The sequence below is a fragment of the Nycticebus coucang genome, chromosome 3 (assembly GCF_027406575.1).
Source record: "Nycticebus coucang isolate mNycCou1 chromosome 3, mNycCou1.pri, whole genome shotgun sequence".
In the NCBI taxonomy this organism is placed as follows: Eukaryota; Metazoa; Chordata; class Mammalia; order Primates; family Lorisidae; genus Nycticebus; species Nycticebus coucang.
In genome coordinates this window covers 107,002,848-107,018,046 of record NC_069782.1, presented here as the reverse complement: position 1 = coordinate 107,018,046, position 15,199 = coordinate 107,002,848, and the positions used below count along the sequence as shown (strand labels likewise).

The 15,199-nt window shown below is 39.7% G+C and overlaps 1 long non-coding RNA gene across 1 annotated transcript; it reads left to right on the top strand.

The window, feature by feature from the left end:
• Positions 1–10,840: 10,840 nt before the first annotated feature.
• LOC128582173 (uncharacterized) lies at positions 10,841–13,831 on the top strand. The gene is made up of 3 exons (XR_008378999.1): positions 10,841–11,120; positions 13,172–13,334; positions 13,427–13,831. It is a non-coding gene; the product is annotated as an uncharacterized LOC128582173 (long non-coding RNA).
• Positions 13,832–15,199: the final 1,368 nt, after the last annotated feature.

The window sequence follows — 15,199 nt, the reverse complement described above, 5'->3', positions numbered from 1 at the left end:
TTTTTCCTCTTGGTTGCCTATGCCTAGAATGTGGACATTCCTCTGTTATTGTTACCTATGGCTAGAATGGATATTCCTGTGTTATTGATTTTTTTTTTTACACTCGGTTGGTTGGGTATGTAACGAGTGCTTTATCTAATCCATTTTGTCTTGGAAATTTTGCACTCCATAGCGTAGGTTCCTTTCTTTGACAGTGGACTGGTGAGATAACAAACACGGTTTGGTTGCCTTGCTCCAGGGTCTTTGGTAAAAGCCAGACAGGTGTAAGAGAATGTGAAAGCTATAGATGGAAGTCATTTGGGGTCATATTATAAAGGGTTATGTAAGATTTCTTGCTAGGAATTTGGTAAATGAAAGGTCATACAATGATTTGATATGTTGCAGTGGCGTATTTTTCGTACCTATATAAAGTGACATTGAACTAGATCTGTTTTTCAAATTGTGAATTGCATTCCTTAGTGGTTCAGGACCAGCATTAAACACCAACTCACCTCCATCCCCAAGTAAAATAGAAACTGTCAGTGTATCCTCTATAATTAATTATACATTAGTGGGTGGCACAAATGTTTGGGGCATTATAGATAGGGCAGGAGCAACACACAACTTCGCTGTGTTTGCTCCATGAAGTCTAATTGTTTGAAAAGTCGGTAATGCATCGATTTAGAAATGACGTGGTAGACCAGGGAAATGACATTGATGATAGAACAGTCATCAGTTGCTGTAATGAGTGACCTACTTTTGATCCTGTTAACAACTTAAGTGACTAGGTGAAAAGTTACTGAATTAAGTCCTTATCTCATGCATATATTTTTAGATTAGTGTGCACAGTGATGCTTCTGACAAATTTCATTTTTAAAATGCAGCTTGACTCTAGGCCAGTGTTTCTTAAGTCTATTAAGTACTAGAAACATGGAGCTAACTCTGTCACTACCCTAAACAATTCTGACTTTAAAAATTTGGAAATGTATCCCAGGCATCTATTTTTTAAGAAGCTCCCCACGCTGATTTTGACGAAGCCAGTTATCGGTGGTGAGTTTGACAATTTTGGGCTTATATCTAGTTTTAGCTATTTGAAGGCTTCTGTACTTTTTTTTTTTTTTTTTTGCAGTTTTTGGCTGGGGCTGGGTTTGAACCCATCACCTCCAGCATATGGGGCTGGCACCCTACTCCTTTGAGCTACAGGCACCGCCCTATTCTGTACTCTTTTAGTAGGGGTATATTTCATGTGTAGTCACTACTATAATAAGACTTTCATATACTTGAGCCCAACACTGTGATGACTGCTCTGAAGAGAAAATCTTTAATGTTATCCCTGGTCTCTAGAAGAGGGTTTTAAAATTTTTTTTTAATTTGAACAATAGGCTGTAATGATGCGGAGAATTTAATATATAATGTACAACAAAATTTTACTAATTTATGTGGGTGTGGCATATGTAAATTAAAGTTTTGAAAAAAACTATCTTAGAATTGAGTTAATAAAACAACCCAGTGGAAGGTTTATTGGGGAGTGAAATTAACAGGCTAAAATAATTTTTAATTAGTAAAATGATATTGTAAAGGGTGTTTTTTAATTTCAGATTAACATGAGGGTACAAATTTTTAGGTAACAGTGTTTTCACTTTTTTTTTTTTTTTTTTGAGGCAAAGTCTCACTTTGTAACCCTTGGTAGAGTGCTTGGGTGTCACAGCTCACAGCAACCTCAAATTTGGGCTTAAGCAATTCTCTTGCCTCAACTTCCCAAATAGCTGGGACTACAGGCGCCCACCACAATGCTGAGTTTTGTTTGTTTTTTTTTTTTTTTAAGAGATGGGGATCTCGCTCTGACTCAGGCTGGTCTTGAACTTGTGAGCTCAGGCAATCTACCCACCTTGGCCTCTCAAGCGCTGGGATTACAGGTATAAGCCACCATGCTTGGCCTGTTTTCACTTCTAAAGTTGTTAAATTATTTGAGAAGTAGCGGGGCGTTGTGTTGGGTGCCTGTAGTCCCAGCTACTTGGGAGGCTGAGGCAAGAGAATCACTTAAGCCCAGGAGTTGGAGGTTGCTGTGAGCTGTGACACCAGAGTACTCTACCGAGGACAACATAATGAGACTCTGTCTCAAAAAGTAAATGAATAAATACATATTTGAGAAGACTAGAAAGCACTATCGTATGGAACAGGTTTTTTTTTTTCTTACATTAGTTCCTTTAGCAAAGGATCAGTGTCATTCATGTTTCAGTAGTTGCCATATTTAACCTGGAGTCAGTGGGGCTTCATAGCACTATAGAATCATTCTGTGTTGTGAATAGGCAGAGATATGGAGTAAAGAAAGTAGGGAGCATTGTTTAAATGGGTTTGGGACAAGACGGCTAAAGTCATGAATGACAAAAGGGAAAAAGAAGGACCCTGAAGAGGGAAAGCTATTTCAGACTTACATAGGTCCCAGGAGAAGACAAAAGTGGGATAGTAATTCTGAGTTTAGTCTGGGGAAAGAGGTGACATTTAATGATGTATTTGGAGCTAAGAGTAGTCATCAGTCCCACGTCTGAGCGTGACTACCAAGTTTTGAAGACCCCTTACAAGATTCAGGAGAATTGTATGGGGAGTCACAGACTTGGTTGAGAAGGAAAAAGGCCTCACAAGCAATAAGCAGCATTTCTTTAGAATGCTGAAGGTCAGTAGTCCTTGGATTAGGGTCTCTTGAAGATCTTGTTTAGAATAGATAGGTGGGCCTGGTGTGGCCTGGAAAATGCTTTCCTAACAAGTTTCCAGATAATGATGCTGATGGTTTCGGGACTATGCTTTGAGAATCACTATGAAGGTGGTTCTCAGAATTCTAGAGAGCTGAAGAGCAGCTCAACTATTTGGTCAACTTGTCCAGTTGTAGAGGAAGCACAGAGGTACTGAGGGAAAAACTGACCTAAGGTCAGGCCTGCATGGACAGGTTGAACTGGAATTGGAACCTAAATCTTACATTGTCATTGTTGGGAAAATTGTCATAATGTTGAGATTCTATGCTTTAGAGCCAGATGTTTAGGATTTGGTTCCCTGCTGTGCCTTTTATGTCTGTTGCCTTGATCAAATCCCTGTCTTATTTCAGCGGTTGTCCAGTGGAGGTCATAAATACCGTTTTGTAGGATTGTTGTGTGGCTTGGAGGGAGGGTTGCTAGGTGCCTGTATATATAGGACATGTCCTGCCTTTGTCAGGATGGCCTAAATGTCCTGTCCTCAGTCTTTCAATACGTTACAAAAATTAGGCAGTTAGAGCTATTTTTCTGCCATAGTAATTTGCACTTAAATCCATTAAATGGAAAGTAAAGTTCTCGGTACATGGCAATATTTTTTTCTTTGAACTCTCATAGCACTTTTTTTCTCATTTTTATAACACTTGTGTCTCTCATCACACAGGCACATTTATTTTTCTCCGTTACTGAACTGGAAGTCCAATGAGAGCAGGGGCCGTGTCTTGTTCCTTCATCTTTACTGTCATGGTCGTCTTTACAGTTGTCCAAAGATAGGGGCATCACACCTTTAATAATAATAGCTACTAATATTCCACATCTATGAACAATAATTATATTTTCTTTTTTCACAGCAACTTAGTGAAGGAAATGGGTATCGCTGTATAGACAATGAAAGTGAAGTGCGTAGATTAGAGCGTAAGTGACTTGGTGAAGGTCATGAGGCTAATAAATGCCAGAGCAAGGGACTGCAGACCTTTCTGACTTCAGACTATTCTCTTTCCATGGCATGATGTTGGTTTCCTAAATGGAACAAGTATTTAGTTTCAAGGCTTAAGAGGAAAGAACTAAAGAAACAAGCAAATGTTAAATCCAGTACTACAAGCCTACAGGCCTCTCATTAGCACTGAGGCTCCTGACAGATTATCACATTCTTCTACTTCAAAGTTGAAAGGACCACAGTTACCAAAGTAAGGTACAATTTTGAGTCCAGCAGTGTTTCCTATCCCACTTAGGTAGCAATATCTTCTTTTATTTTCAACTGCTGCATATGGTCCTAATACCAACTGATATAGTCAATAGCAATACCAAGGCGATTGGATAAATACTTTTAAAGAAACCTTAACTCGTGTAGTTATGAATCTTTTCATAATTAAATATTACTGTTTATACTGCGTACGTTATGAAACTGATGTAAGTGTATTGTATGCCTGTTGACCTTTCAAAGGACCTACAAACTTGAGTGTTTCTATATGGCTCCTACTCTTTACCAGTCAGTAAGGAATCTGTAAATTACAGATTTCTATGTGCAGTCATTCCTTTCCTTGAGGGAGAATTTACAAAACCATGCTATATTTCTTTATTAAGGAAATAATGCAATAAAAGAAGAATGTATTTGGAGAATTTATTTGCTAATGATTATTAGTACTTTATAAGGAGCTTTATAGTAATTAAGTCCTGTAAAATTTCAATAGAAGCTTCCTGTACTTATAAAAGTGCATTCAACTGGCTCGGCACCTGTAGCACAGTGGTTTCAGTGCCAGCCACATACACTGGGGTGGGCAGGTTCAAGCCTGGCCTGGGCCTGCTAAAACAACAATGACAACTGCAACAATGACAAAAAAATAGCTGGGTGTTGTGGCAAGCTCCTGTAGTCCCAGGTACTCGGGAGGCTGAGGCTAAAGAATCGCTTAAGCCCAAGGGTTGGAGGTTGCTGTGAGCTGTGATGCCACAGCACTACTCAAGGCGACATAGTGAGGCTCTGTCTCCAAAAAAAAAAAAAATGCTCTCAACTATAAAACCACAAGAATAATTATGCTCTTCTTTCTAACATAGAAAGAAAAGATACATTTCCCAACAGAACACAGTCATTTGTCTCAGTGGTTTTGGTATCATGACAAATATATTTAAATGAAAGAAAATATAAATGTGTTCTTCATGAAGTGGGAAACAGAGCATTTGCTCCATCTTAAATCTTGCTAGACTCTGAAAAGTTTTAGAAATGTGCTTTAGCTTCTCATTTAAAATACTTCTCATGCACAAGCACTAATGGGAAATGGCTCAAAACATAAAAAGATTGCAATTTCCCAGCTGAACACAAAATGCTACATTTTTGACCAATCAACATCAATCTAGAGCCCTTGAACTGAATGACAAATACAGTGTCTGGGAGCTCTTAATAACCCAGGCTAACAGGTCATGGTGTGAACAACCCCAAAGAACAAACCCCTCACCACCCCCACCCTCTGCTGGCCTAAAATTGGGTGTTCATGGTGTAACTTACCTGTTTTGGGAAATAAATCTCATTTCCTAGCTAGTGAAATCATAAAATATTACAATTGAATCAATGTTGAATGTCATTTGGTTCAATCTCTGCTTTCCCAATGAGGAGCCTGTAGGTCTTTGGCAACAGAGTGAGAAATAGAAAGTAGGTTTTCTGACTTACTATTTAAAAAATATTTCATAAAACATTATTTCTACTCTATTTAAAATTGGCTCAGATAGAGCAGTAGGAATCAATAATGGAGTCGCAGAAGAAATGTATTTAGAAGATAAAACATTCAGGCAGGAGAGAACCCAAATGACTGGTATAGAGAAAATACAAGTAAGTCAAAGGAAGTTGCACGGAATGGGTTTTCTGTTCCTTTCAATTAATTAGAAGTGAAAGTATCTAGAGAGCAAGCATATTGTAATGCTGGATGTGGGGCAACTATTTCCCTACCTCCCTTCAGAGGATAATTGGAGATTTAACTCAAATACTGCAGGTATTTTGAAATACCCATATTTCAAATAAAGCAACAACCAAAAACACATTTTATCCAACTGCAGTTTAATTAAAAGTGTGTACCAGATAACAAAGGTATTGTGATAGTTATCATTACATATTCAAGGTCTCTGGCACTGAAATATCTAATATATGTATAAAAAGGAAAAAGGCAAAGGATCAACTGCATCTCTTTTATCCTTTTTCAAGAGAATTATCTCATATTACCATGTTTGGAATAATTCCTAGCATGGCCAAAAAGCAAAGAATAAACAACAATAATTCATTGTGCCTAATGTCATAAAATAAAAGGATTATTCACAAACGGAAAACTGGACTTCCAAGCAGATGTTTATTTAAATACAAACAGCAACTCCTACTTTTCTTGTTATCTCCAATTATGTGATGCAACCTTTTTACCAGAAGTGCCTTTTAAAAACAGCCTTCCAGAGAGTGAATAAACAATACTATATTTGGCTAACAGCTGCTTTTGGAAAATGAGAGGTCAGCAAAACTGAATGTTGTTTAAAGAAAACTAATTATCCAGCTACCTTTGACATAGATCAGAGTAACTAAAGCACTTCCTGATTTGCACTGAAATGTTTTGTCTAGGATTTAAATATTAGGCATTAGTCAGATATTTCACTTCTTCCATCATTTGCCATGTGGATCAAATGCGCTTAAAGACCGATTCCTGTGCTTGGTGGCGCTGCCAATGCCTCTTTATATTTTCTGGAGCTGTACAAAGCTCTGGCATCTGCTTGTTCACCGTCCACTGCGTATGGTGCTGAGCGTAAAACAATGCATTTATGGCCACATTAAAATCTAGATAACATGATAATACAGTATGGTTGCATTTGTAGGCATTTAATTATGAAAATGTAAATTATGTAAAGTTTATGAGTAATGTCTCATTATATGTGTACAATTTGAAATACTGCAAATACCCCCAGTTTTTGAAAACTAATTTCAAGATTGGCAAGCCAGATAAGTGGTAAACTGGCTTATGCAATTGCTACACAGCACTTTGGCTGGTAAAGAGAAACACCTGCCCCTCTGCTGGGTTCGTGTGCGTCAGCCTGTGGTTTCCCTGGAGGTACCTGTGGCCATGACTCTCTACTTGTTATAACATTTGCCGTTCTTGTAATTTGAAAATCTTTATATTCTGAAACAATCTCATCTGAGGAGTCGTTAAGGGAGAGTGCTACCGCTAAAAAGTGGGCCTGACAATTGGGAATTTCTGAACAAACTTGAGATGTGTTTTTAACGTCACAAAGAAGGCCAAACAACTCCCCTGGTACATTTTAGAGCGAGTACGCCATAAAACGTTAGTAATGTAACTTACTGTGTACATTACTAACACAACTTACTGTGTTAGTAATGTACACAGCTATGATTTAATTAAAAAAAAAAGAAATGAGTATAATTGTGATGGATGTGTTACTTAGTTCAATGTAAGCATTTTACATTGTATATTGAAGCAGTACCCTGAACCCCATAAATGCATCAACGTACAAAGTTATGATTTAATAAAAAAAAAAATTATATCTCCCCCCCAAAAAAAAATGTTAGTAGCAATCTTGAGAAAATAAAAAGCTGCATTAAAGCACAAATGTGGTACAATAGTTACAGATATCAAGGAAAAGACTCTGTTTAATACTCCTGTGGCAAAATCTGTATTGAATTATGCAAATTCTTCAACAGCATATCCTCTATAAAATCTGGTATGTGATTTTCATGTTATTAGAAAACGATTCTGGGGCAAGCACAGATTTAATGGTTCTGTAAATATTTGTTTATAGTAAGTATTGAGCACCTATTAATGGGCCAGACATTGTGCTTGGAGGTGAGGACATAGTTCTGAACTAAATAGACAATAGTTCCTTCCTTGGTGTGGCTATATCCCCTTAAGAGGGAAGGCAGATTATAAGCAAGCAAATAAATGTAATGAGATTTTAGAATGTGACTCTTCCTGCCTCAGATGAGACAGGCCGGTAGAGATACTGTCAGAATTCCTTACCTAGTAGGCAAGGGCAGAAGTGCTAGCTCGGCTGAACACAAGGCTTCCCAGAGATATAGTCACCACTCCTGAGATTGGTTTGCATGTTCTAATTGAGGTCTACTTTGACATCCTGTTCCTTGTCCCATACTCTACTTATGTTAAGACCATAAATAACTTAGAGTAATAATGGTAAGAGGTAAATCAATCTAATTAACATAGTTAATTACAAAATAGTTGAGTTAAAAAATCCAAGCCCAACAAAAACTATGCTGTAAGGGTCTTGACTTCCTCTGTTAAACTGACAATTAAAACAGTAATCTATAGAATAAAAACAGAACTGGCCCAGAACTAAGGGCTGCCACCGGTCCTCACGCTTAGAGGTGGATATTCCCCAGGCCAACTTTAAAAAACTTTCTCTTCGTAAAGGAAAAAAAAAGAAAACCTTTCTGTTTGTGTCTTGACTCTTCCTTTTCCCTCATCCTCTCATCTCTGCCAGTTACAGGGAAAAAAACATATGGTGTAGTTAAGGGTTGGTCCCCAACAGCATATTTGTAAGGCAATGACCCTTAAGAATCTTTCCCACAGCTCTTAGCCCCAGGATAGGCTGCATAATTTGAGGGCAGGTTCAGTGTGAAAAGTGCGGAACCTCTTGTTCAAAAGTTACTAAGAAATTCTAGACAGTGGCAGCAGAGTATTAAACCAAGTGTAGGGCCCTTCTAGGTGCACAGGTCACACACCCAGGAAACTGGCCCTGCTTGAATCCTTCAGCCAAAGAAAGAAAATGAGGGGGAGAAGGGACATTTGAGGCCGGGTTTGGTGGCTCTTGCCTGTAATGCTAGCACTCTGTGAGGCCAAGAATGGTGGACTGCCTGAACTCATGAGTTGGAGACCAGCCTGAGCCAGAGTGAGACCTCGTCTCTAAAAAATAGCCCAGTATTGTGGCAGGTGTCTGTAGTCCCAGCTACTTGGGAGGCTGAGGCAAAAGAATCGCTTAAATTCAAGAGTTAGAGGTTGCTGTGAGCTGTGACGCTACTGAGGGTGTCAAAGTGACTGTCTCAAAAAAAAGAGAGAAGGGAGATTTGGAGGAGGGTGAATTTGGAGGGCTACTGTCCCCTATGGGGAATGGTTCAGAGGGAACCCCTGAGTAGCTCAGAAACACTGTGGTGAGAGACAGAACAAGTGCCTGCTTGGATCCTGAGCAAACTAAAACCAACTGTGACTGGGAGTGTAACTCCTCCCGTGAAATCTACAGGACAGTGAGGACAGCGCCACCATGATGGGACTTGCCTGCATGTCCCGAGGTGCCTGGGCAAGGGTTGATTGTTTGCCTACCCAGATTGGGGCCAAGAGGGAGAGAAAGTTGGAGAGGGGCTGTCTCGGGCCAGTGTGCCCTTGACAGTCACAAGCCCTGCCTTCAAAACAATGACAACGGAGTCTCTTCCTACCACTTAGAGTAGCCAGCATCACATCACTCATAATCCTCCAAGCACCTTTGTAAAGTTAAAATTTAATGTACAGGGTGTCCATAAAGTTCACGTGCAAGTAAAAGTAGACAACAACATACTTTAAATTGCATATGAGCTTTATGACCACTCTGTATTATTTTAGATACATTAGAAATATTTTAGATACATTAGAAATAACTATACATTGCATCCGTGTATCCATCATCCAGCTTCATTATTATTACATTTGAAACCCTTATCATATCTGTCCCTGATCAAATCCCCTTTCCCCACTCAAATAAAGATTTCTTTATGTCTTTACATTCTTCAACTTTTACAATCTGTCATCATCCTATTGCATATGAATTGTATTACAAGATATATTTTGAAATTTGTTTTGTTTGGCTCCACTTTGTGAGATTTCTCCATGTTGATAAATGTAGCTATAGTTCATTTGCTTTCACTGCTGAAGGGTATTTCATTGGATGCCTCAACTATAAGTCATCCATCTCTTCTCCTGCAGATAGGCGCTTGTTTCTCGTGCATTGTTTTTATGAACAGGGGGGCTATCAATTTTACTACATATGTCCCCATTTGCTCATGTACAAGGTTTTTTGTTTGTTTTGCAGATCTGAGCCTCACCCTTCCCCTGTTTTCTGCATTTCAGGGAGCAGACCCACGTAGGTTGCCTTTCCCAGCCATGCTTCTGGATGTAGCCCCCGGGATGCCCTGGTGGGAGAGTGCGAGGGAGAGGGAAGAGAGAAGCCTGAGAGCTGTGTCCCCCTCTCCGTCTCAATGTCACTGCGCACCTGTAGTGCCCACTGGGCAGGCCCACCTTGGTTCTGGCTTTCTCCCAGAAACTCCACTTAACTCGGGGACTTCTGTAGCCCCACATCCTTTTGTTTTAGACTCTTTGTGGCTTCCTGAAGTTGCTCATCCCTGGTCACCTCACTGTTTACTGTTTGATGTCTCCATTCTTCAATATTGGGATAATTTATTCCTTGGATTAAAGTCCCATGTTTCAATATTTGGAAAGATTTTTCTTGGTTGCATCCTAATGAGTAGGTTTTGCACATCATCAACACCAAACGGCTTTTCAAAGTCCCAGGCTAGTCTACCGGCAGTATGTGAGTTCTCAAAGTGATAGTCTTTACCAATACTAGGTATTGCCAGACTTGTTAGGTTTTGCCAATCTGATGGATCTCAAACAGTATTTCACTGAAGTTTTAGTTTTTCTGTCTTGAGACTGAGGGTTTTTTAAATATATTGTCGACCATTCAGTTTCTCCCTTTCGTGAATTTGTTTGCCCACTTTTTGATTGTTTGGTTCTTTTTGATTTATAGGAATTGCTTATGTCTACATATAAATCCTTTGTTCATTATATATGAGGCAAATATCTTCTCCCATTTTTTTTTTTTTTTTAAGAGACAGGGTCTCACTTTGCTGCCCAGGCTGGAGTGCAGCAACCTTGTAATAGCTCACTCTAGCCTCAAACTCCTGGGCTCAAGCTAGCTTCCTACCTCGGTCTCCCAAAGTGCTGGGATTACAGGCATGAGCCATCACACCTGCCACCTTCTCTCATTTTTTGTCTTGTCATTTTTCTTTTCTTTCTTTTTTTTTTTTTTTTGGTTTTTTTGGCTGGGGCTGGGTTTGAACCCGCCACCTCCAGCCTATGGGACTGGCGCCCTACTCCTTGAGCCACAGGCGCTGCCCTGTCTTGTCATTTTTCAATGGTATCTTTCGTAGACAAAAGTTTCTAATTTTGGTGTGTTTCTCACATAAGTTTAACATTTCCCACAGGGGCACAGAACATTGCTGATGAGACAGGATCCACCAGTCAGTGGACGCGTGCAGAGGACTGGTTCACAGCTGACTAGCCAAGGAACCCTATGTCAGCATTTCTCTCCAGTGTAGACGGCCGGACTCACTCAGGCTGCATTTCCTGCAGAACCTCTCCAGGAGACTTCAGGGTGTGTGGCTTCCCTGGGAACACCATCTCCCAGGCTCTTCGGGCCCAACTGTGTTTCAGACTTAGTTGAAGTTAAGCCTATCAGTATAAATTGTTACTTTCGGTTTATAGAGCCTGGCTTGGAAAGTTTATAGGTAGGGCAAGTCCCTGAAATGTAACCAGCTCTGTTCAATGTGGCCAACTGGCAGCCAAGAGCCACGCTGGGCTGGAGCAGAGAATACTCTGGCACTGTATGGCCAGAGCCCAGTGCTGCCATGGGAAGCAGATAAATCCAAGCACGACTCCCCAGCAGGCCGAGGGATGAATTTAGGACCAGCCTGATGCTTTGTAGCTGCATGGGCCTGTCCATTCATCTCTCCACTGGCAGTGGCAGCCTCTAGCATCAGCCCACTGTGAGGACAGACTCTGCAGAACAAAGGTCAGGAGATTGTATAACACGCATGTTTTACAATAGTTCATCCTTGTCTATGCTTTTTAAAAAATGCAAACAATAGAACATACACAAGTCTTGCTTCTTTTTTGTCCTTGTCAGCTGAGTTCTCACTTCTCATCTTTGCATTTATACAAATGCAAGGACATTTTAGTGTATGTTGTTATGATTCTCTGTTTTTACACAAAAGGAGCATAGTATATAAGCAAGTTTTTGTAAACTATGGATTTAAGAGATGTTTGATCAAGAATTGTCAAGTCCAGTTTTAATTTAATGTAGTATTTTCTATGAATTGACTGTCATTTGGGTAATTTCTTCTTTACCTTCTAAAAATAGTCTTCAAATTTTCTGTTTATTTATTTATTTATTTATTTGAGACAGGGTCTCACTATGTCACCCTCACTGCAACCTCTAACTCCTGGGCTTAAGCGATTCTCTTGCCTCAGCCTCCCAAGTAGCTGGGACCACAGGCGCCCGCCACAATGCCCGGCTATTTTTTGTTGCAATTGTCATTGTCGTTTAGCTGGCCCGGGCTGGGTTTGAACCCTCCAGCCTCAATGTGGCTGGAGCCGTCACCACTGTGCTATGGGCACTGAGCCAAGTTTTTAAGTTTTCTTACAAAAGTCTGTGGTTAGCCATGAGTCCAAGACAGAAGTAAAACTGGCATATAAACAAGATTTTTTTTTAATATTTCAGAATCAGAAAAAAGTTTATATGTGCTTATTAAAGAAAATTTGGAGAAAAGCATAAAAAAGGAAAAAGATTTAAGAGTAATCCTACTACCCGAACATATATAATAATAACTATGACAGTGCTTAGGACTCTGATACTTTATAACCAATACATCAAATGTCCCAAGAAAACATATACAATTAATATTTTAAGCTATAAAATGGAAAAGCATTAATTTGTCATGAAATAACAAACATTCACCATTACCAAGTTCATTGCTGACAACAATATGGGGTGTTGACGTGAACTCTTTCTATATTTTATTTTGACCTGTTTCTGCATATTCCCTATTTTATTTTTTAAAGGAATCTTTTTTTTTTAATTTTTTTAAAAAGGAATCTTAAATAGAGGCACATATGGAATGTGTGACTGTTGTAAGGAATTATATCACCTCTTTACTGAGTTTAAGATATTTCAACAAGTATGTATTTACTACTTTATAATATACACAGTATAGTTACATTTGTTCTAGTACCACAGTTCACAAAAGTCTTTTTGGCTCTTCTCAATGTCCATTGGAAGGAGGTTGTACTATTGTCATTGCCTGGATGAAAAGACTGAGGACCACAGAGGTTCGGCACCTCGTCCAAGGCCATCCGGCTAGTTTCGGTTAGGGGTTTAGACCTTGGGTCTATTTTTCATTCCATCAGACCATAGGGAGGACAAAAGAAAGAAGAAAGACCCTACATTCCCTGCCTTCTTTAAGCTCTCAGTGGAGTTGATGAGACAAGTCCCCAAACCATCAGACACTCAGACAAGAAAAAGATTTAGCTGAATAGAGGTAAACACTTCCACTCCCATCAACTTTACGTGTGCACCATTTTGCCAATTTCCACCACTTCTCTCTCTCTCTTTTTTTTTTTTCTCTTCTTTTTGTTGGTCTTCTTTAGACCTACACATGTCGCACCTGTCTAGACCTCGAAGGCCTTTGAAGGAGACCTCCTGATGAAAAGTGAAGAAGAATTTTAGCTGAGTTCTGCTCCTGGGAGTTGAAGATGGTAGGCAAGGCAGAAGTTGTGCATTGTACCTGTGATGGCGATTTTTCACTGACAGGTGAGAATTGCATCTTAATTGTGTTTTTTCCTGTGGCTAAAAATGTTTTTTACATATTTAATCACTTGTTCATTCATGTTTGAATTAAACAGGCATCACTGAGGGCCCAGCATGTCCCCTAGGGGACCCTGCTAGCCCTGGAGGAAGACAAGATAAATAAAACATGCCTTATCCACTTAAGAAGCTCCATTTTCTCATCATTCTCCTGATGTGAGCAACAGATTTCAAGTGCAGCATTATTAGATAATATGCAATCCACACTTTTAACCAAGACACCTGGGGACAGTTCTGTAACAGCCAAGAATTTTTCATCTCTCCTTGAAACCACAATAACTCTTCATAAGTCAAGGTCTCTGTTCTACAACCAGGATTTAAGGCAGTGGTGTCCAACATGAGGTGAACAAGAAGATGCACGTGGAGCACCAGAGGAAAATACTCTATGTGCCTTAATATTCCTTTTAGTGGGTCCTTTTAATGTTTCTGTTATTGGGACTGTGTTAATATCATGTATAATATGTCAGTGCAGAAGTATACAATGTATATGCTTTATGAATAAATATATATCCATATGTTACGCTGTGTGTTTAATAGCATTCTGTTGATTGCTTAGTAGTAAACTCTAAATTCTTTAAGATAGGCAATTAAGAATTTAGAGTTTACTACTCTAAAGCCACAGCAACACTGTCTCTTCTTTCTGAACAGTTTATAAAACTCTGCCAAAAGTTTCCTTTGGGAAACTTTCCAAAGTCATTGAGTTGAGATTTGGCCTGATGACTGAGGAGAGAATTATACAAGGTTTCTAGAAAGGTACAGTTCAAATGAGGTCTGTAGGCTGTGCCAACTCTTCTTTCTAACACAGAGGAAGGATAGATTTCTTCTTACCTGGATATGCCCCTTCCCTCCTGTCAGGATCCAGAGTTCTAAGAACTTGCTTTTTTCCCTTATACTTGGACAGCCTTTTGTTGTCGTTGTTGGGCTCTTCTCCCAGTTACTTCCCAATCGTTGTCCCCACTAAGTACCATAATTCATCACTGCCCCTGGAGGCTTTGCTCCTCTTCTGGCTGGAGTTAGAGGAGCTCAACAGTTGGGGCCCTGAGTTCCTGTCTCTTGCGCCGCCAGACATTTCCATTTGGCTACAAATGTCCAGCAGAGTCCCCCACTTGTTAATTCTGGAGCAAGCCCCACCAACTTCACAGATAAATGTGACTTCTTCTCATTAACCTAGTGTCTGTGTGCCAAACACTCTTTGCCTACTTTCTTGCCCCCAAATTATTTCTGTAATATCTCAGTTGATTTTTAGACTGCAGATTATTTTTCATTTTCATCTTAAGTGTTGTCATCTTTTTCTCCATTCTGCTCCTCCCCACACATCAATGGAATCACTGATAGCTTCTGCAAAATGTAGGTTGTGTTTCACTAAAACAAATCCTAATTCCATGTTAATTCAAAAAGTGCTTAGGTAGGGAAAGTAGATTATGATTAAACTGTAAGATCTTTTTTTGGAGACAGAACCTTCCTCTGTTGCCCAGAGTACAGTGTTATGGTGTCAGCCTCGCTCACAGCAACCTCAAACTCCTGGGTTCAAGTGATCCTCCTGCCTCACCCTCCTGAGTAGCTGGGATTATAGGTTCCTGCCACAATGCCCAGCTAATTTTTCTATTTTTAGTAGAGACAGGGTCTCACACTTGCTCAAGCTGATATCAAACGCCGGAGCTCAGGCGATCCTCCTGCCTTGGCCCTCCAGATTACATGCACGAGCCACTGTGACTGGTCATAAATGCTGAAAAGATCTTTAACGATAGATTCTTTTTTGTATGCTTGATGTGTGACCAGGTTCATAAAACATCTCAATTTTGTACAAATGT